Source organism: Bos javanicus, chromosome 4 (genome assembly GCF_032452875.1).
Source record: "Bos javanicus breed banteng chromosome 4, ARS-OSU_banteng_1.0, whole genome shotgun sequence".
NCBI classification, from domain to species: domain Eukaryota; kingdom Metazoa; phylum Chordata; class Mammalia; order Artiodactyla; family Bovidae; genus Bos; species Bos javanicus.
Genome location: NC_083871.1, coordinates 107,149,183 through 107,171,860, shown reverse-complemented (window position 1 = coordinate 107,171,860; position 22,678 = coordinate 107,149,183). Strand labels below are relative to the sequence as shown.

The 22,678-nt window shown below is 43.4% G+C and overlaps 1 pseudogene; it reads left to right on the top strand.

The window, feature by feature from the left end:
- Positions 1–11,952: 11,952 nt before the first annotated feature.
- Positions 11,953–13,414, top strand: LOC133246855 (olfactory receptor 6V1-like; annotated as a pseudogene).
- Positions 13,415–22,678: the final 9,264 nt, after the last annotated feature.

Genomic DNA, 22,678 nt, shown 5'->3' with positions numbered 1-22,678 from the left:
TTCTTCTATACAGCAAAGTGAATCATCTGTACGTACAGATGTATCCCCTCTTTTTTGGATCTCCTTCCCATTTCGGTCACCGCAGAGCATTGAGTAGTTTCCTGTTCTATACAGTTTGCTGGTTCTCATTGGTTAACTATTTTATACATAGTATCAATAGTGTATATGTGTTAATCCCAATCTCCCAATTCCTCCCCCTGCTTTTCTCCCTTGGTATCCATATATTTGTTCTCTGTGTCTGTGTCTCTACTCCCACTTCACAGATAAGATAATCTATACCATTTTTCTAGATTCCACAAATATGGATTAATGTACAATGTTTGTTTTTCTCTTTCTGACTTACTTCACCCTGCACGACAGTCTCCAGGTCCATTCAGGTCCCTACAGATAACCCAATTTCGTTCCTTTTATGGCTGAGTAATAGTCCATTATATATATGTTGCACATCTTTATTCCCTCCTCTGTTGATGGACATTTAGGTTTCTTCCATGTGCTGGCTATTCTAAATAGTGCTGCTGGGAACATTGGAGTGCATTTATCTTTTCGAATTATGACTTTCTCTGGGTATATGCCCAGGAGTGGGATTGCTGGGTCATATGGTAGTTTTATTTTTAGTTCTTTTAAGGAGCCTCTATACTGTTCTCCATACAAAGTAAGGATTTTGTTGCAGGGCACCAAGAGAGGGAGTGGCAGTCTCAAATTCATTCCATTTTGGTCTTTGGGTCAAGAGTTTTTTAAGGGGAAGAACAAAGAAGCTGGTGATTAATCATCATCTTATGCTGTTTCTTTAACCTGTTACGTGCTTTTGGTCTGGTGGCCTCTGACCTGAGGTTTGACCCTACTTAATCTGTGAAAGTCACTTTCCCCTGAAAGCTAACTCAGACATCACATAGACAGTGATGCTTATCAGAAATCAGTGGCTCAAGACACTCGACCTTCATTACTCCTTATTGATTAGGCAAACATGTGACCAAACAGGGCCTAGGACAAAAGGGAATAAAAGAGGAATGAGAGGAACAAAAACAGAAATCTAGGCATTAATCTTAATTATAAACTAGTCATAGGACTCTATTTCGTAACTGTCATTCTGTGCAGGTGCAAATAAGCTACGGGCTTCTTTGTGGGATGCATGTTCAGAAAATGATGGTATTAACATGTTATGAGGATGGAGTTGCTGACCCTCTTAAGTCAAAAGGTCACCAAAACGGGCTCCCAAGCACGCCCAGTTGGAGGGTCAGTGGTTCCAGCCAGCTTCAGCCAGCCAAGCTTGAACTGGACAGCTGACTGCAAGTTCCAGGAAAACAATTTGGACAAACAGCTTATTGTTTAGGCTATCTGATGCTTGAAGGACATGCAAGGTTTTTGTAGCCACAGTTAAAGTGAGATTGATCAGTGAAGGCAGGTCTCAGCTTATTATTTACTAAGCAGGTTACAGTTTAATGGAGCTGATAACTACCCTTGGTTTCACATTTACCTACTTACTATATATTCCCCTCCAAGAAGGCTAGAAACTGACCACACTCTCCCTGAGCAGCCCCAAATTCAAGATTCTCTTCCAGGCAGATTTTCATCCCATCAGCTTTGGCACATTTGTCTATTGCTTGTACTTTAGGAAGGGTCGAAAGACGTCAGCGGATGGTGTTCTTTTTTCTAAAACAATGTCTTATAACTCCTGACTTTTCTCCACTTTTCTTGTTTACAGTTTATCCAACTGTCCACTAAACCCCAGCAAGTGCACAAAGCTCAGAATCTTCTCACAGGCAAAACAGCTTAAGGAAAATGTAGACAGAGTCTACATACAGCTGAGATAAATTATAGGTACCTCATCTTTACTACACCCCACTCCAGTACTCTTGCCTGGAAAATCCCATGGACGGAGGAGCCTGGTAGGCTGCAGTCCATGGGGTCGCTAAGAGTCGGACACGACTAAGCGACTTCATTTTTCACTTTCATGCATTGGAGAAGGAAATGGCAACCCACTCCAGTGTTCTTGCCTGGAGAATCCCAGGGATGGGGGAGTCTGGTGGGCTGCCGTCTATGGGATCGCACAGAGTCGGACACGACTGAAATGACTTAGCAGCAGCAGTAGCAACATCTTTACTGAGTATAAGCTCAAAGAGGTCACTGGTGGGCTCCCTGCTTTCATTTCCCTTTTAGCGAGGCTTAGGGTCATTATTTATTTATTTATTTTTAGTTAGGACATCACTCACCCTCACGTTCAGGAAAAGCTTGTTTACCTGTTAATGTTATTTCTCTCTGTTTGGCTTTCACTCTTTTTCTAGCCTTCTCCTCCTCTTCCCAAATCTATGAGAAAAATATGTTTTTCTTGCTGCAGCTGCAAATCCATTTCTGAGCTCTGCCCTCAGACATTTCCTTGGACTTTTGAGCAGCATCTCTTCAGAATGTGGGCACTCAGAATGGATTTGCCAGGTGTCTTATCTTAGCATAAATCAGGATCTTACAGGTAGTATTTCTCCATTTTTTTTTTTCTCTCGTCCTATCTTTGGTATTTTTTTTTTCAGGATGATTATCACAGCACCTCCACTTTATTCAGCTCTTCTTGTGTTTTTTTGTGATTACTTTTTAAATCCAGTTTCTTTAAACAATCCCCACTCCCCCAAATTCTCCACCTCACCTCAGTCTCTCTCTACAACCATTTCTTTAGCCTCAGACGGATCACTTATAGCATTTAGATACATGAAAATATGTTATGAACTCCTTATAAATGACTTAGGGGTTCAAAGCCCTCTCCATTTTTATTACACATTATCATTTGAACATTGAAGGTATGATAATTGTGCCCATCCACACATTTAAGTGCTCATGAACTTAATGAGGTATTCGCAGCTCTAGCATCAATCCCATAGATTGGGCAAAAGAATGAGAATTCTAGAAAAAGGCAACGATAGATATTTCACAGATGCAGACTGTCATATTTCCTTTAAATTCTTCCTTTGGATTCTTCCAGAGCTTAGACACAACTTCAAGGATCTCTCTCCTAGAATCAGTCTTTGCGATACAGGTACTCTTTTTTTACCCCCAAATTCTTATGTAAATTATGCAAATAGATGTTCAGTAAGCTTGGAATATCTCCCTCACAGATCTATGGGGAACATACTCTCTAAACCATATGCAAATAGATGTTCAGTAAGCTTGGAATATCTCCCTCACAGATCTATGGGGAACATACTCTCTAAACCAAATCTTTGGGTGGGAAGATCTAGTCTAGATCAGGTTATAGGGGGTTGAAGGGCAAAAAGGGTGATATAGGAGACCAAGAGAAGAGAAACCAAATGTAAAATAGCAGAGTTTTGAATAGAGGATGGAGAATAAAGAAGAAAAGGCAAGAATAGGAAGCCTTGCTGGAAACAATGGGCTCCAAAATATGGTTCCTTTTGATGAATCAACTAATTCATTACTACCTACAACTTGAAGCTGCCTCACTGGATGTACATAGAATGTGATATCAGGTGTAACCAAACTGTATCTTCTGGATACATATAAAAACCTAATAATGGAAAACAAAAAAGTTCCTCTTTGGTTCTGCCAGCAAAGTTCAAGGAATCTTGGAATAAGAGAAGTATATCACTAGGGATGTGATTGAAGAAAAGTAGAGACAGAAAATAAGTCCAGAGCAAGTTAAGTACAAGGATTGAAAGCCTACTCTGTTTTTGTGATGAGATAGAGTGGGACATCCCTAAATGACTTCTCAGTGGTATCTCTATTTCTGAGGGTGGGGTTGAGGGCAGTCTACAGTCTTCGGTTGGAGGGTAGCAAGCACAGAGAAGGCTCCCCGTGGGAGGAGATCTCATGATCTTGCCTTCACTCTGCACTTTATGTCATCTTTCCATCATGGCCTTAAAACAGCCAACATGCCTACACTTTCCCTTCATAAAATGTTGTCAGATGCTGCACCCCACCCCACCCCGCCCCGTCTCTTTGTTGCATGATCTCATGAAAGTGTACTCCTCTTACTTCTCCTTAGCTATGCTTTTGGTTTCTAACACTTGGGAAGTCAAGGAGTAGGTGGAGTGTTCTTTTCACAACGTGAAATTCTGGGCACCTGCTCCTTCCTGTCGGGCTCCATCTGCGTAGCTCTTTGCCCAAGTAATAGAAGTTAACACACCGCGTGGATGACAGGACTTCAGCTGTATATGAGGAGATCTGGGGACAGAGTAAGCTTAGCTTAGTCACTGAATCCAATTAGATGTGGTTCTGGCCTTTCCTGAGTTCATCTCTTCACATCTTTAGTGTGATGTCTTTTTCCTTTTCTACTGCTATTGATGAATTTCACCAAAAAAGACTCTATGTTCTCAAACTATTTCTAGCTGATCCATCAGCTAATCTACCTGGTTAGATTATGCCTTCTAGGATTTCAAAAATGTTATTTAATTTTGTTCTTTTCTCTTATGTTTGAACATATAATCAAACAGCTTTGGATTGTAGCAAAAAATGTCCCACTCTTACTATGCCTAATGACTGCCAACATTGCTTTATTTGATTATGTTTATAGCTTGATGCTTGTTTTATAATAGGTATCATCATTTTTCAGCTCTCCATGTTTTCTTTTTATTATTTTCCCATTAAAGTACTTCAGCAATTGCACAGAAAAAATTGAACTGTATCTAACAGGCTGCTATATGAAATCCTTGAAATGTTCATAGAGCCTAGATATATGAACTTGGCTATGTGAAAGGTGAGTTAGGTATGTCGATGTAGAGTATGAACAAGGTCATGTCTATAAAAGTGTGAAGTACACAAATCAAAGATTGCTTGTTCTCTCCTCTTTGGGAGCTCAAATCCAAGTGCTACTTACTAGGTGCATTCTACAGTAAGGCTTCCTTTGTACTATCAGCAGGGAAATGAAGATACCACTGTCAGCTCCTTCATGAGGTTGTTTAGTGAATCAGATGAGACAGTGCCTGTGGGAAGCACATAGTAAAGGCGTTATTGCTGTGAGAGATCAGGAACAAGTGTGTGTGTGCTCCATCACTCAGTCATGTCCGACTCTTTGCGACCCCATGGACTATAACCCACCAGGCTCCTCTGTCCATGGGATTCTCCAGGCAGGAATAAGAGAAATGTATGTAATTCCCTGAGTCCTTTGGCACTGGAGGGGATGTATGTCCTTGGATTGGTGAAGAAGTCACGGAAGCTGATCTTGCTGGTAAAGAAATACCTTTGTTTTCCATTCCATTGTCAAGGAATGGAATTCTAGGGGCTTCCCTGGTGGATCAGATGGTAAAGAATCTGCCTGCAATGCAGGAGATCTGGGTTTGATCCCTGGTCTGGGTTTGATCCATTCCCTGAAGGGAATGGATACCCACTCCAGTATTCTTGCCAGGAAATCCCACTGACAGAAGAATCTGGCAGGCTACAGTCCATTGGTTTTGGTATTCACAAGAATGGAATTCTATCTCCATTAAAGTGTTTCTTTGCCATATTTTTTCACTTCTCCATAAACTTACATGATACACTATAAACAGTCCCTGTGTGTGCATGTATAATCACTCTTTCACAGCTGTAAACAGGTCCTCGATTTCTTACTTTGGTTCACTTAATGTCTTGATTCCTTCATCTATGGATTCCTGTCCCCTCAGTACCACCTTAGAAAAGTGCATATAGGACCCATCTCCCCTGCTTAAATGGAAAAATTGAGGCCCTGGGAGAAGATGCTCTAATGATCATCCTTGGGCAAGAGAGTAAACCTCGCCCAAAGCTTGACACTCAGGTCCTGGTGATTCCTTTTATTTTCTAAAAGAGGTTTTTTTTTTTTTTTTTACTGCTTCCACCATCTCTCTCATTCCCAGTTTATAAGAAGATAGTTGGGTCCAGTTTTTCCTTCTTGGTTGACCAGAGACAATGATGCAGTTTCTTAGTTCATTGTCTGTTCTCCTGCATTGTCTGTGTCTAAAGCAATTGGGGCCCAATGCTTTGCCCCTCTTTCCCACTTCCTCACCCCAGAGTGCACATCCTTGGGCTGTCAGGCTGCTTTGAGCTCCATGTCCACAGGGAACGGGAGAGAGAGAGAGAGAGAGAGAGAGAGAGTGGTCACAGCTCCCCGGGAGGTCCTTGCCTGCTCCCTGGAGCTCACATCTCCCCAACCGAGGATGGTGCTAGGATGTGCCCATTCCCCAGGGGGGACAGCTGCTCCTTCAGAACCCCTGTTGCACTACGTTCGAACACGCACAGAGTCAGTACTGAGAAGAGCTGGAGGCGGCCACCTTCCCAGTGCATTCTGGTCTCAGGTCTTCCACAGGAGTGTCTGCAGGGATACAGAAGGTCCCGGCAGGGTGGGGTGTCCCCATCTTGGTGTTGTGTCATTTCTGTTACTGTGGATTTCTCCAGAGGTGCTGGGGTTGGGACCTCTGCCTGCAGGGAGTGTGCAGGACCTCGTGGCTCCTTTCAAGTCACTGGACTTGCACTGTTGCCCACAGGGTACAGCCACCACGGTCAAGTCCTGCATCTGGACCTGGGCGGCAGGATGGGACCTGGGCTGGGTGAGTCCCCCGCCCTCCCTCCTGTCTCTGTCCCGCCCTCTCAGAGCCTCACAGCGCTTGTCATCACGGTTGGTCATCTCAGCCTTGTTTACTGTCTGTTTCCCCAGTTTGCCTCTGAGGTCTGGGGTTATTTTGTTCACGATGCATGTCTGGAACCCTGATAGGATTGAGTCCAATCAGTCATTCAGTGGTATTTCCTGAATGAATGAGTGAAGGATGGGTGATTTAAGTTGCCTGTGTCCTCTTGCTATTCCTGATTTGGGGTCAGCCATGAAGGTCTGGCTTCCAAGATTCCCCTCCCTGCACTGGTCTCTTCTTGCCCTTCGTCTTGGTGAGGAACAAAGTCTTCTGTGCCACCCACTCCTTCTGCTCCCTCCTGAGGGCCCTGGGTACAGGGAAAGCTCGGCCAAGATTCCTTCCTGATGTGTCTCTGTCCTCTTTTTGAGCTTTTTTTTTTTTAATGTTTTATTTTTATTTACTTATTTGGCTGCACCAGATCTTAGTTGCAACAAATGGGATCTAGCTTCTGACCAGGGACTGAACCTGAGCCCCCTGCCTTGGGAGCACAGAGTCCCAGCCACTGGACCACCAGGGAAGTCCTTTGAGCTTCTGTAGACCTTTCGCTGTAAGGCACACCTTCCTCTCACATCACTTTGACTCCGATTCTTGCTGCTGGCTGGCTTGCTTGCCCACGTGCTGTTTGCCTCCGTCTTCCCTCTGTCACCTGCCCCTTGCAAAGGCCCATGAATCCTAAGGAGATAGTCAGGTGGTCACTCTGTCCATCCCTCTGTCCCATGCCTCATCCCCACTTTTTCATTTACCTGAGAAGCTTGACACTTCCCAAGACACCGATGATCAGAATCATTGCTACAGAGATCCATGTTGGTGACACTGTCACCCTCCTCCGCATTCCCAATTATTTTTCTGAAAGAGTCATTTTCTGGGGTAGGAAGTGGTTTCAGAAGTCAAAGCACATAAGAATTCAGCCAGGAGCATTGAGAAGGTTAATGTGGTGAGAAAGGAAGATCAATAGCCAGAAGGGGGCTTTCTGATTGGTCCCAAGTTTCTAGGAGGTTATTCCATGAAAACAACAGGTTACTATATCTGCTCTTTGCCATTTAATAGAAATCTGACCTGTTAAAACCTATGGCATGAAGGATTTGGATAGAGATGAACAGAATCTCTTACCAGTGAGGAGCCTCAGCAGGAATAAGTAAGGGAAACTGAGGACACAATGGGGACCCCAGACTGTCAAGTACAGATGATGTGGGGCTGGCCCAACGGGTGCCCTGAATGGCCAACCAAGGCCTTGCCAGTAATGGTAAGGCGACACCTGCTTTGATGGGGCACTATGCCATCTCCTGACTGAAGCTGAGTTTGCCTGGATCACAGGGGTGGGTCTGTGGGCCTGAGAGAGGGTCTGTTCTGTAGCAAAGGCTGCCACAGAGAAGTTATAGTCTGTAGGAGACCCTGATGCAGACAAGAGTTGAGTCTGCATCCATCTGAAACTTCACCTGTGTTAATTTGGCAGTATTGTAAATACAAACTTAATGTAAAATTTACTCAACAAGTACAGTGGGTCCTGTGACATAACCCAGGAGGCTTGTCCTGAGCTGTGGGCTCCAGTTTCCTGAGTTGGCATCTGGGGAGCCATGGCTCAGAGTGTTGAATGCACATGAAGGGCCAGGCACGCGTTGTGGACCAAGAGGAAACACCGGTCATTGACGCTGAGAGGGGAGGCAGGACCATAAACAGGGAGAGGGAAGTCTAAGGGTGAAAAGTCTTGGCAGGAGGAAGACAAGAGGGATTGAGGTGAGAGTGTAATAGAAAACTAGTTTGAGAAGTTTGCCGGCTAGTGTGAAGGGGAGTGAAGCCTGCTACACCAAGTGGAGTGTTCTTGACTCCAGGGTCATCCCTGAATTAACTCTCTCACCTCTCATTTCAAGACTTCAAATATTTTAGAATGTACTGTCTCAGGATGTGATGTCATGGAAACCTATTGGGTAAGAAAGACCTTGCTCTCTGGGTGGCAGTGATAGTGAATAAAACATAAAATAGGCCCAAAGGCTAAATTCCTTTCTCACTCATGCATTTATAACACCTGCTGAATGTGACACACGTCAGTATGGGGCCCAGTAGCCGAGATCACAATCGGGGAAGTGGTACGTGAAGGAGCTGTGGCCTCCTAGGAGACCGACCATCATGAATTCTTCACAAGTGATGTAACACTCTAGGCTGGACCTCTCTCTGGTTCCACAGTAACATGTGAGACCCAAGTGAGATCCCTTCTTCGAGAAAAGGGACACTCTCCTGTCTCCTACCCATCACTATCTCGTACTCATCATGGATGGTCAACAGCCAGTCATGTGAATTTCCTCTTTAGCACATTCTTTTTTTTTTTTTTTACCATTTATTAAAGAATAAATGTTTGCAGACCTAGGCAATAGATTTTGAATCCTGTGTTCAGAGATCGGTATGTTTTCAAATTCAGAAGATATCACATACTTGGCATTTTTGTTACTATAAACAAGTGGGTACTGGAGTGAGAAGACTCTGGTTTCAAACCCCAGCTGTACATTTGTTGACTATATGACTTGGGATGGAGATCCTTACACATTTTGAGATTTTTAATCACCTGTGATATGGAGATGGAAACTTTCGCAGCCACTTTGCACTGTAGAAGCCTGTGCGTGGTGGGCACTCGGTGACTGAAGTCTACCCATTCATAGCCCATGGTCCATGATGCTGTAGTCAAAAATTCCTCAGCAACCAGAAGTTCTTTTTTAGTTTTCTTTCAGATTGTAAAGAATCCGCCTGCAATGCGGGAGACCTGGGTTCAATCCCTGGGTTGGGAAGATCCCCTGGAGAAGGGAAAGGCTACCCACTCCAGTATTCTGGCCTGGAGAATCCCAAGGACCAAAGAGCCTGGTGGGCTACAGTCCATGGGGTTGCAAAGAGTCAGACAACTGAGTGACCTACTTTCATACTAACTAGATAGTGAAACCTAATCTGAACTTAACTGGGAGGCTATTTATTGCTTTTCTTTATTCTGTTCAATGTGAATATTTGTGTATTTTGCTGCAGAAATAGTAATGTATTTGATTCCAGGGTATGCCAGACCCTTCTGGGATTGGATTCTGAAACACACCTGTTCTCACCTTACCTTTCTCTCTTTGCTTTTAAAGATATTTTTTGATGTGGGCCATTTTTAAAGTCTTTATTGAATTTATGACAATAATGCTTCTGTTTTATATTTTGAATTTTTGGCCTTGTACGTGGGATCTTAGTCCTCCAACCAGGGATCAAACCCACACCCCTGCATTGAAAGGGGAAGTCTTAACCCCTGGACAGCCAGGAAAGTTCCCATTTTATCTGTCTGATGAGAAATTGACAGGCCATGACTGCCCCATTACCTTCTGTTAAAGCCTAAAATGTACATATGCAAATACTCATGTAATAAAACATGAATTTCCATTTTCAAAATCTTTTGCTCAGGACTAGGTATGAAAACTCAATAGATGGCCTCATTCAATTGTTTAATCAAAATTTACCAAGTCCTTATATTTTGTAAGATGTGTTGCTAGGTGCTGGAAGGCTTCAAAGATGAAAAGAGACCTGCCACTGAGAAACCAGGAATTTAGTGTTTGGGATGAGGGTGGCACAAGGAAAATTGTAATATGCAAGGAAGAGCACGCTGACTTCCTTGGCTGGGATTCCAGACAGGACAGGTTCACCACTGGAGAGAGGGTGAAGCTTCATAAAGGTGGGGCATTTGAAATGTGGGTAGGAGTGTGCCAGGCGAAGATGAGGCATGGGGTATTCTGAGCAGAGGGAGCAGTAAGGAAAAGGTGAGACAGCAGGGTGGAGTTACCTGTTTGGAGACTAGTAAGTGGTCCAGCTTGGTGGAAGCAGAGTGTGTGGTAAGAAGGAGGTGAGGGGAAGGCTGGAGGGGAAGATGGGTAGGATGGTAGAAAGCTGGGACTGCCAGGGGAGTTTGTGCTCAATTTAGCAGGCACGGGAAGGGATAGGTGTTGCTTAAAACATTTTTTTATTTCTGATTGCTAAAATAATATGTGTTCAAATAAAAAGAACTTGAAAAACAAACAAAATATATTAATATATATATACACATACATATATGAAAACATTTAAATGCTCATAATCCACACCTAGAGATAACTGTTGTTGATATTTTATTTTACATATTCAGTATTTTATTTAATTAGTAAATTTAATTAATTTTAATTACTGCTTATTTAATTTAGTATTTTATTGACTTATTTTTTAATTAAGTTTTTATGGCTGCACTGGGCTCCCTGTGGCAGTGGGCGGGCGCTCTCTAGTTGCAGCCAAGGTTCTCTAGCTGTATGTGCAGGCTTAGTTGCCCCATGGCATGTGGGGTCTTAGTTCCCAGATAAAGGATGGAACTTGCATCCCCTGCATTGCAAGGTGGATCCTTAACCACTGGACCACCAGGGAAGTCTCCATTGTTAATATTTTAAAATGAGTCCTCACAGTCTTTTTCTGTATAAAGGTAGATGACTCAGCTATTTTGATTAATTAATTTTGAGGGTAACATATACATGAAACCACATTGTTTCAGATTATTTGAAAACCAGCCTTTGGACATAATACTGTAGAAAAAAGAAATATAACAGCAGTATATGGATAGGTTGGATATACAGATATGTAGAAATAAGAAAGCGATTAAAAATGCTGCTGTGACGATTAAGATGAAACAAATCCTTGAACCTGGATGGTGGCTATGAAAAAAGAAAGGGAACAGGATGAGAAAAAAACTGTATTTAAAAGGAAGGCAATTCAAATGGTTTAGAAGGAAGAAGGAAAACTCAGAAATACCTTCCAGGTTTCAAGTCAGGGTGACTGGGGTTTTGAGGGGAATGGACACGATATTAGCTCTAGGGGACTATTGTGTGTGTATTCTTTTACCCATTTTGAGTATGTGGTGGTGTGGGATGGCCAAGAACAAAAAGGCAGATTCAAGATTCATTTACATTTTCAAGATTTCTCTGGTTACGGATGAAGATGAGTTTTCTGAAGGAGAGACTAGAGAGACAAAAGATGGATTGGAAGAGAGATGTGGGGACATTCATATTTAGAAAATAGAAGAACAGGAGCTAGAGAAGGAGCCAGCCAAAGAAAAGTCAGAATTGTCAGAGAATTGAGAGTAGAGTGGCTCTACAGTCATGGGTGGAAGCTATTTCAAAACTGTGTGATTCACAGCCTGAAATGCCACAGAGAAGGCAAGAAGGATGAGGACCAGGCACAAAGGATGAAAAGAAGTCATGTAGAAGGTACCAGATCCTGAGATATGGAAGTGTTAATTGCTCAGTTGTATCTGACTCTTTGTAACCCCATGGACTGCAGTCCACCTGGCTCCTCTGTCCATGGAATCCTCCAGGCAAGAATATTGCAGTGGGTAGCCATTCCCTTATCCAAGAATCTTCACGACTCAGAGATCAAACCCAGGTCTCCTGTGTTGCAGGCAGATTATTTACTGTTGGAGAACTCTGCTAAGAGCAGGTGTTATTATATTTAATGACTATCATATTTGGCAGTGTGGAAGGGTTTACCAGACCCAGCCAAATGACTTGCACAGAGATGGAGCTTAAGAAATGTATTGAATGAAATAATGAATGAGTAGGAGACAAAAGAGTAAGTGTTTAGGAGTGATGGTGATGTGTATGCATGCTGTTTTAAGTTGAGTCTGACTTTTTGTGACCCCCTGGACTGCAGCCTGCCAGGCTCCTCTGTCCATGGCATTTTCCAGGCAAGAATACCAGATGGTACTGTGGAGGTGGCCAATTCCTAACTCTGTCCAGCAGAGCCAATCAGTTCCTTGCCCCTTGGGACCTTCTGCCCTTGGGAATGCTCCTGGACGTTGAATTTGACTATGCATACAGGCCAGTCTGCTTGGGAAGCCAGGCCAGCCATCAGGGAGCAAGGTCAAGAGAGAGGCTGGTGGCCATTTCTCAATAAGACTTCCTAGCGTCTCACAGGCAGTCCAGAGAAGGGGCATCAAGTGCCGTGAGTAACCTCAGCGTCATCAGGGAGTTGTTCTCCTAGGGTTTTCTCGTCTGCACGAGTTCCAGTCCGTCCTGTTTGCCTTCATCCTATTGATATACATGCTGACGGTTCTGGGGAATCTGGCTATCATCACCCTCACGGGCCTGGACCCCCACCCCCACTCACCCATGTACTTCTTCCTCTGCAATTTCTCCCTCATGGAGGTGCTGCTGGTCACCTCCACCGTGGCCCCTAGGATGCTGGCTAACCTGCTGTCCCCTCGCAGGACCATGGCCCTGGCTAAATACCTGACCCACTCTTTGTTTTCCTTCTCCCTGGGCTCCACCCACTTCCTGCTCCTCACAGTCATGGCCTTTGATCGCTCCGTGGCCATCTGCCGCCGTCTACACTACCAGACCATCATGAACAGGCCGGTCTGTGTGAAGCTGGTAGTGGTCTGCTGGGTGGTGGGGTTCCTCTCCATCATCTCCCTGACCCTGTAGAAAGCCCAGCTCTGGTTCTGCGTCCCCAGCGTCACTGACCACCACTTCTTTGACTCCACCCCGCTGCTTGAGCGGTCCTGCTCTGATACCCAGCACGTTGAGCTCATGGACTTCTTCCTCTCCTTGCTCTTCAGAAACCAGACAAGGGCTCCTCCACACACCTCAACAAGGTGGTGGCCCTGATGACTGCCCTGGTGACCCCGTTCCTCAACCCCTTCATCTTCAACTTCCGGAATGAGAAGGTCCAAAAGGTCACAGAGGATACGTCCAAAAGGATCGTCCTCAGACACCCAGCCGCCCTCAGAGGAGAGCACAGAGCGGGGGCTGTCCACTGCGGGTGGCACCCAGGTGCCCAGGCTGGGGCTTCTCAGTCTCCTTCCTAGTCTCTCCTGCCCCTTCCACCCCGCTGACGACACTGTTCACTCTCCACAGGGAGAGGATGAATTCACGTGCACCGAATGTCTCAAAGGCAGACGTCTGTGAGCCTGCGCTAGTTAGGGAAAGGATGATTTCAAGGCAGCTGGGGGTGACAACAGTGTGATGATGTCAATTCAAATTGTAAGATTTTTTGATTGAAGTCGCTCAGCCGTGTCCAACTCTTTGTGACCCCATGGACTATAGCCAGGTTCTTCTGTCCATGGGATTCTCCAGGCAAGAATACGGGAGTGGTTTGCCATTTCCTTCTCCAGGGGATCTTCCCAACCCAGGGATCAAACCTGGGTCTCCGGCATTGCAGGCAGACTCTTTACCGTCTGAACCACCTAAGAAGCTTCAGAACCATAGGCCAAAATACTGGAGTGTGTAGCCTTTTCCTTCTCCAGGAGATCTTCCCTACCCAGGGATCGAACCCAAGTCTCCAGCATTGAAGGGCGATTCTTCACCGACTGAGCCACAAGCAATCTCAATACAAAGAAATAATCCAAATCAAGGGCTTCGCACAGGGACTTGGAATGTAGGGAGAACTCAGTAAATATAGCTGTGATTATGAAATGTGCTGTTAAACTCTCTCTCCGAGGTCCTGCTCTATGGTTTTGTTCTCATTCTTTTATGTTTTCTTTGTGTGCAGTCTTTTTTTAGGGTGTGTCCCTTTCTCAGGAACTGGTTTCAGAATCTAGGCTGGGGTCCTGAAAGTGGGAGGTTCTCAGAAGAGCAGGATGTTTTGGCATCCTCAGAACAGAAAAAACTATGTGCCTTTTCCTGGGACCCCATCCGGGACAGCTCCTGGGACCCCCATCTGGGACAGCTCCTGCAACAAAAGCATCGCTCACACCCACTGCTCCCTCCTGACCCCTGGACCTCTTGACTTTTAAACAGAAATGACTCTAGGGGCCACTTTTCCATCCCTCTTACACAGCAAGGTCATGAGGGCTCCATGCCTAAAAAAAAGGGCATGCCCTTTACGTTTTTACAATTTTTTAATCCTTCCTCTGCACGCAGGAAAGAGGGGATGAAAGGTAGGTCTCTGTCCCTACACTTGCTGCCTCCCCCTTCTCAAGGGCTAGCTCTTCTCCTCTCCCGCAGAACTGCAGATCCCACAGAACCACAGAACCCAGAGGGAGGGCCCCTCTGAGGTTGGGGTTCCTGGAAGTCACCTGGCTGGGAGACTGCCAGCTGCCCTGCAAGGAAGACAGAGGTAATAGAAGGCAGATGAGGAGGAAATGGCACAAGATGGGTGTTGTGGGTAGTGAGTGGGCTGGAGGGCGGATGAAGGAGGCTATCCTTGGAAAGCTGGAAAAGGTTTAGGGTATCATGGAAAGATAGTGCCAGTAGAAATGGGTTTGGCATAGGATCTCTTATATCAGACGTAATCTGGACTGCCCTGGAATTTGCAAAACAGGACAAAGAGTAGATGCAGACTTCCCCTGACTTCTGGAGCTAGTTCTGTTCACAGGGTTCTAGAAAGACCCTGGTCATCATGTACAGTGGAGACAGTCACAGTGTGGGGGCCACCCCTCAAACCCAATGTTGTGAAGAAAATAAGTGGTGGGAGGAACAAGTGTCCCAGGGTATGTGGTCTGGGGGCCTGAGTCTCCTATTATGACCAGGAAGCTTGGTCTCCAATTCAACTTTTTTTTTTTAATAACTACCATAGGACACGTTCCCATCTGTGGACCTTTCCAAAAAAAGTGGGCAGGTACTTTTAATTCTGCAGTAAAGGCCCACTGGGAAAACATTTTTTTTTTTTTTTCCATTCTGAGAACTTTCTCTCCTCTAAGTCTCAAGGGACTAATTACTTACCATCCTAACAAACTTTGTGGGGGAAAAAAAAACTGAAAAACTAAACGGGAGGCAATTATTTCCTTCTGATATGCAAACACTTTCCTTCAACTTTTTTGCTTCTCAGATAATCAGCACACAAATCTGCTCAGGTTTTCCTCCTGAGAGATTCTTTCCTGCGACTCATCTCTGCACCCTCCCTCTAAAAATTTAAAACATCTGCGCCTCTATTTCTGTTTTGCAAATAAGAGACGAAGGCATAGAGAACAAATGTATAGAGGCCAAAGTGGGGAGGAATTGGGAGATTGGGATTGACATATATACTCTATTGATACTATGTATGAAATAGATGACTGATAAAAACCTGTTCTATGGCCCAGGGAGCTCTACACTGTGCTTTCTGGTGACCTAAATGGAAAGGAAATCCAGAAAAGAGGGGGTATATGCACACCTATAGCTGACCCACTCTGCTGTATAGTAGAAACTAACACAAGTTTTAAAGCAATTATACTCCAATAAAAATTAATTTAATAAAATAATCAGTAACAAAAAGGAGTAAAAAACTATAACCCACAGCCTGCAGCAGCCTTTCGCCCATTTTTCACAGTATTCCATAGGAATGGGCTCTCTGACTCATCAGTTTTGGGGAAGGTGTAAAGTGCTTTGTTCCTCCACAGTAATTGCCCTGTCATAGCCAGCATCTCACAGGCATGACATTCCTAACAAATCTGCCTGCGGTCCCTTGCTACTCACATTGTGATCCCTGGAACCACATTGGTATCTCCTGGGAGCTCTTTGGCAATGCAAAATCTGGACCCCACCCCAGACCCTGTGAACCTGAATCAGCATTTTTAACAAGACCCCTGGGTGATTCATATGCACAATAATATTTGAGAAGTGTTGGTATTAATACTAGAATATGCAGAGCATGCTGGGAATACAGGGAAGGAGTTTGTTAGATTGAATCTTCTCAAACATGGTGTCATTTGAGTTGAGGCTTCACAAGTGCCAAGAAGGGGAAAAGTGAATTCCAGAGGAGCAACTTAATAATGTAGAAAGTAACATAGACATAAAAATGACATATCGTGTGGGTAGTGCAAGTCTGGAGAGAATTAATGGAATTAATGAATGATCCCTGGAGAGTGGTCATGAGTCTCTTCACCTCGTCAAATCCAGGTCTCTTGATTAGGGGGAGTAGGGGGTCACAAGTTGTCTTCTGAAAGATGCTTCATTCACTGAAGTCATAAGATGATGAACTTTGTAGTGGATATAGAGGGCTTTACTATGGAAACTTTTGCATGCTAGGGCAATTCCTCCATATTCACAAAGGTACTATTTATCTTCAGGGCTGGAATTTCATTGCCTTCAATTCTGAAAAAGACCTAAGTAAGTTCATAAAGAGCTTAGGAATAGTTCTACTAAAGGGCAATTCCTTGAGGTTTCCTTCCATAAGATATGATGTTTGTCACTCTCAAGGGAAGGAGAATGACAAAGATGCTGGGTTGACTAGGGAACAAGATCTAAGGGAAAACCCCAGGCAGAATGCTACGCTGATGGTCTGGAGCCCTCCTGAAAACTGATAGTTAAAATTTCAGGAATTAAACATACTTATTATTAAAAATTAAATAAGAGACATGTACAATGAAATAGATTATGTTAAAAACAAAGGTGATCAAAACTCAAAGCTCCTCATTATTTTACTGCCTTTTACTTTGTTTTACAGACAACTGAAGTTGTCTGTGTTACTTGTATTGATATGGTAGATATCCTGGCCTCCAAGCTCGGTGATGTCATCTTGGTAGCTTGGAATTAGACATGACGGGAGTGGAACTGACAGCATGGAAACTGGTGAATGCTGGAAGTCAGCAAATGCTACAACTGGAGGACCAGAGATTAATATTTACCAGCAGGCCACCGGGTCACTATCACTTTTCTTCCGTATTCATCAGGCATGGTTGCAAGGATCCTATTCACAACAGGAAATTTAAAGTTGAAGGAGTTGGTGGAACTAGATTGATAGAAACATGGTGTTCCATAGGCACTGCTGAAAATTTCCACCTTGGCCTTAGAAAGTTTTGCACCTCACCTAACTCCTAAAATGCAGGGCCTTCATGGTATGACTTGTCATTCTAGGAATCAGGCCTGACTGTTATATGAAAATGACTTGATTCCTTTATCGTCTGCATCAAAACTTCCATATCCTTGGTTTCTTGCTCCCTAGTCCCTTCAGCTGGAAGGAATGAGTCTACTTTCATTTCTCATTAGGATTTACATTTGTGACAATGTGTTCTTGTGTTCTTGTCAGAACCTTATATGTTTCTAATGGTCGCTTACTAGGACATTGCATCTCTGAGGCTGGAATGTTAGACACAAAATCCTGCCATCATTTTTACCTATATTTCAGTTAACTTTAGGTGGGGAGGTATAGATTGGGAATTTGGGATTGACCACATAAACTCTTCTATATTTAAAATAGATAACCAGCAAGGACCTACTGTATAGCACAGGAAATTCTGCTCAATATTCTATAATAACCTAAATGGGAAAAGAATTAAAAAAAGAATGGATACATGTATGTGTATAACTGAATCACTTTGCTGTACACCTGAAACGAACAACATTTTTAGTCAACTATACTCCAATATAAAATTTAAAAAATCATTCATATGAAGAGACAGAAAATCTAGATGTTTACCTTACACTTTTCACAAAAAATAACTAAAAAAGGCTCAAAGACCTAAATGTAAAATGCAAAAATAAAGATTCCTAGAAAAAAAATATATATGTACATATATATATACATATATATATGTTTAGACAACATTGTGCTTAGTCATTCAGTTGTGTCCAACTCTTTTAAACCCCATGGACTGTAGCCTACCAGGCTCCTCTGTCCATGAGATTCTCTAGGTAAGAATACTGCAATGGGTAGCTGTTACCTTCACCAGGGGATCTTCCTGGCCGAGGGGGTCTGCTGCATTGCAGGTGGATTCTTTACTGTCTGAGCCACCAGGGAAGTCCTGTGTGTGTGTGTGTGTGTGTGTGTGTATGTATATATGTCAGTTCAGTTTAGTCTCTCAGTCGTGTCCGACTCTTTGAGACCCCATGGACTGCAGCATGCCAGGCTTCCCTGTCCATCACCAACTCCCAGAGCTTGCTCAAACTCATGTTTATCCAGCTGTCTTATCCTCTGTCATCCCCTTCTCCTCCTGTCTTCAATCTTTCCCAGTATCAGGACGTTTTCCAATGAATCAGTTCTTTGCATCAGGTGGCCAAAGTATATATAAGTATGTATGTGTGTATATATATGGACTTCCCTGGTGGCTCAGATGGTAAAGCATCTGTCTATAATGCGGGAGACCTGGGTTCAATCCCTGGGTTGGGAAGATTCCCTGGAGAAGGAAATGGCAACCCACTCCAGTACTCTTGCCTAGAAAATCCCACGGACGGAGGAGCCTGGTGTCCATGGGGTTGCAAAGAGTCGGACACAACTTCAGCGACTTCAGACTCTTATTTAATTTTTAATAATAAGTACTTTAATTCCTGAAATTTTAACTATCAGTTTTTAGGAGGGCTTCAGAGCGACTTCACTTCACTTTGACATATATATATATTTATAAATTAGCTCTCGATATTACAATTTCACCCTGCCTGCTGGCAATTATGTTCCAGTGTAAGTTACTACTGTGGAATGGGAAGGCTATTGCCTTTAGTAAAATGACCTTAAATCAAGTGCCTTTATGTAGACTAACAAATAGATCAATTGTTTCCATTTCCTGGGGAAAATGGTAAAGCAAAAAATTAACATTGCAATTAGACTGAATAAAATTATTTCTTGTGTATGTGTTTTATTTATAATTGAATATGTGTTATTTTCTTTCTAGTGTTTGTGGATTCTATTGTGGTAAATAAAATACAAAAGATTTTAAAAGTGACACTGAATCTATGGTTATTTTCTAACTGTAAGTGTTCCTTTCAGGCAAGGAGTGTAAACATACAGTTACTGTTGTGAAGGAGTTACTAGAATAATTGCCATTACCAGTCTATAAATTTGATGGGAACTTGATGAATACACATTAAATAAAAGGGCATGGACGGAGGAGCTTGGTAGGCTGCAGTCCATGGGGTCGCTAAGAGTCGGACATGACTGAGCGACTTCACTTTCACTTTTCACTTTCACGCACTGGAGAAGGAAATGGCAACCCACTCCAGTGTTCTTGCCTGGAGAATCCCAGGGACAGGGGAGCCTGGTGGGCTGCTGTCTATGGGGTCACACAGAGTTGGACACGACTGAAGCGACTTAGCAGCAGCAGCAGAGAAGTCTATACTGAGGGACTTCAGATTCTGGAGATTCCAACTTTTAATTAATCTAGCTTTGATCTGAACGGGAGAATTTCTGAGGATGGATAGATGGGAAAGAAGTTTGAAAAACTAGACACTACTGTCAGTTCTGCCATTGTTGTGACTAACTCTTTCTTTCAGCCATGGCTACTTTATCTATTAGATGGTGAGAAAGCGCTCCTAGTATGACTTCCCTGATGGTCTAGCGGTTAAGAATCCACCTTGCAATTCAGGGAATGAGGGTCTGATCCCTGGTTGCAGAACTAGAACCCCTCACACTTTGGACCAACTAAGGCCACACCCATCAGCTACTGAAGCCCGCGGGGGGCTCTGCAGGACACAAATAGAGAGTCCATGAGCCACAATGAAAGATCCCGCATAATGCAGTGAAGATCCTGGTGACACAGCTAAGACTGGACACAGCCAAATAAATAGGTAAATATTAAAAAAAAATTTTTTTTTAAAACAAAGTACAGAGCACATGTATACCTGTGATGGATTCATTTTGATATTTGGCAAAACTAATACAATTATGTAAAGTTTAAAAATAAAATAAAATTAAAAAAAGAAAAAAAAAAAAGCCAATTCATATATGAAAAAAAATAAATAAATAAAACAAAGTACTGCTCAACTGCAGCCCGAGAATCGGTTTTTCCCTTCAGGGCTCTTGCAGCACTTGTTACCAGTAGGAGAACCCTTTATTAAAATGTGGTAGAATTAATGGTACTTTGTCCTCTCTCTCACAGATGGAGAATGCTTTGGAGTTATTAGAATCCACATTACTTTGATCTTCACCAGCCAGTGAGTGGAGTATATTCCTGGTATTGGATGATCTGTGTATTTTTACCTCATTGAATTACTATGAGAGTAAAACCAGGTGGGAAAAAATGCATAAAAATAGTTGATAAAGTGTGAAAAAACATGGTAACATATTATTAGTAGAATTATCTTTAATTCGTTTATCATGTTTTTATTTACGTTATGTGAGTGAAAGTCATGTCCACCCCTTTGCGACCCCACGTACTATACCATCCATAGAATTCTCCAGGCCAGGATACTGGAGAGGTAGCCATTCCCTTTTCCAGGGGATCTTCCCAACCCAGGGATCAAACCCAGGTCTCCCATATTGCAGGCGGATTCTTTACCAGCTGAGCCCCCAGGGAAGCTATTTACTATTTGAGGTGGTAAAAGGAAGATAATTTAGAAAAAAAATAAAGCAATTGTTTCAACAGCAGTAGCAAACACCGGAGTCATTGCTCCGATGTATAACTGAAGGAGTCAGATTTTCCAGCAGAAGATGAAATGAGGCACCGAAAGAGATCTTCTGACGGGTGATGAGCATCTCAGCGAGACAGAAAAGACTTTTCAGAAAGTCAGATAAAGGGGCACCTCAGTTAGGAAGGGGGCCTCCTGGGGTGGCACAGATGGATCAGTAGGGGCCACTCAGGGGGCCATGGCTCCAAAGCTAGGGCATCTGTGCCCACAGAGTAGCCCACAGTCCCAGCCTTGTTCACGTCCACACAGCAGAGCTAAGCTTGACGTTCCTGGTGAACTGGTCATTTTTGTTCTCATCTTATAAGCAGGGCTCGGAGTACTCTCTTGATGAATGAACTCAATAACGTTTACTGGGAAATGCCATTTGGTAGATTTAGCTGTTTTTACAGAAATAGCTTGGCAGACTATTTTACACTGGGGTAGTTTCAGAAAATCCCAGATAGAACGAAAGCGAAGAGAACACGATTCTGAGGAGAATGTACCTGAAGGATTTGGAAAATTTCACACATGAGTTGTGGGAGGGAAACTCAATGGGAGCTGACATTTCATTCCTGAGGGAATATGGAACCTAATAGGCTTTCAGGAACGTGTGTGTGTGCATGTGAATATAATGACTGGACAAGGAATTTACTGTATTCACCACAATCTTCTGCCTTCAAGTAGGTGAATGTTTCTAAGCATGCAGTAGAATAGTTTATTTTTATCTTTCTAAAAGTCTCTGTTGGCATCATCGACTCAATGGACAGGAGTTGGAGCAAACTCTGGGAGATGGTGAAGAATAGGAAAGTCTGGTGTGCTGCAGTCCATGGGGTCACAAAGAGTTGGACATGGCTGTGTGGCTGAACAATGACAAAAATCTCTTACTATTTCCTCCCTAGAATGCATACAATTCCTGAAAGATCTGTTCTTATTTCTTATACTAATGAAGATTTATCTTGCTTTCTTTAAATTTATTTTCTCTGCACAAGGCTTAGCTGGTGGATTGCCTTCTCATACTGTCCATCTTACGTTCAAAGTGTTACTCAGCATCATCTTATCAGGAAACTGTCCCCCGGTCCTCAGTCTGGTCTCAATGTCCCTCTTATCTGCTTCCATAAACCTTTCTTTGAATCCATCATTACACGTCCCCTGCCGCATAAGTAGATCTTTTTTTACTTTTGGGCCACATCACATGCCGTGTAGGATCTTAGTTTCCTGACCAGGAGTCAAATCTGCACCTCCTGCCATGGAAGCACAGAATCTTAACCATTGAATTGCCAGCCAAGTCCCTGGAAGCTGCTCTTTATCATACCATTCTTTCCTGTCATAGACCTAGGAGATTTGAAAACTATCAATGTCTTGTTTACATTTTACCCTGCACCTGACGCAGTTGTGGGGCCTGACACACAGTCTACTCAGCATTGCTAAAATGAATGAACAGATGAATCCTTATGCAATGAACTCTATACACTTGAAAGGCAATGACTTTGGTAAGTGTTGCTCTTTAGCTTAGTTCCATGTAGACAAGCACTCATGGTGCACACACTTAGCAATGGGGCACGCGCATGTGTGTACACACACACACGCACACACACTGGGGCTGGGTAGCATTTTTTAATCAGAGAAAATTTTCTGTCTGCCCTTTTTTGAATGGCAAGCTCATGCACTTCCCTTTATTAAAAGCCCCACTTGTGGTTCCCCAGGTTACATTCTGAGTTCTTGTAACTGCTAGTGGAAAACTGGGGGGATTCCACATGGTCTTTGAGACTGTCAAGCCAGCCAGGGTGCTACCAAGGACTCATTGTGGTTACCACTCTCAGGCACAGAGGGAAAATC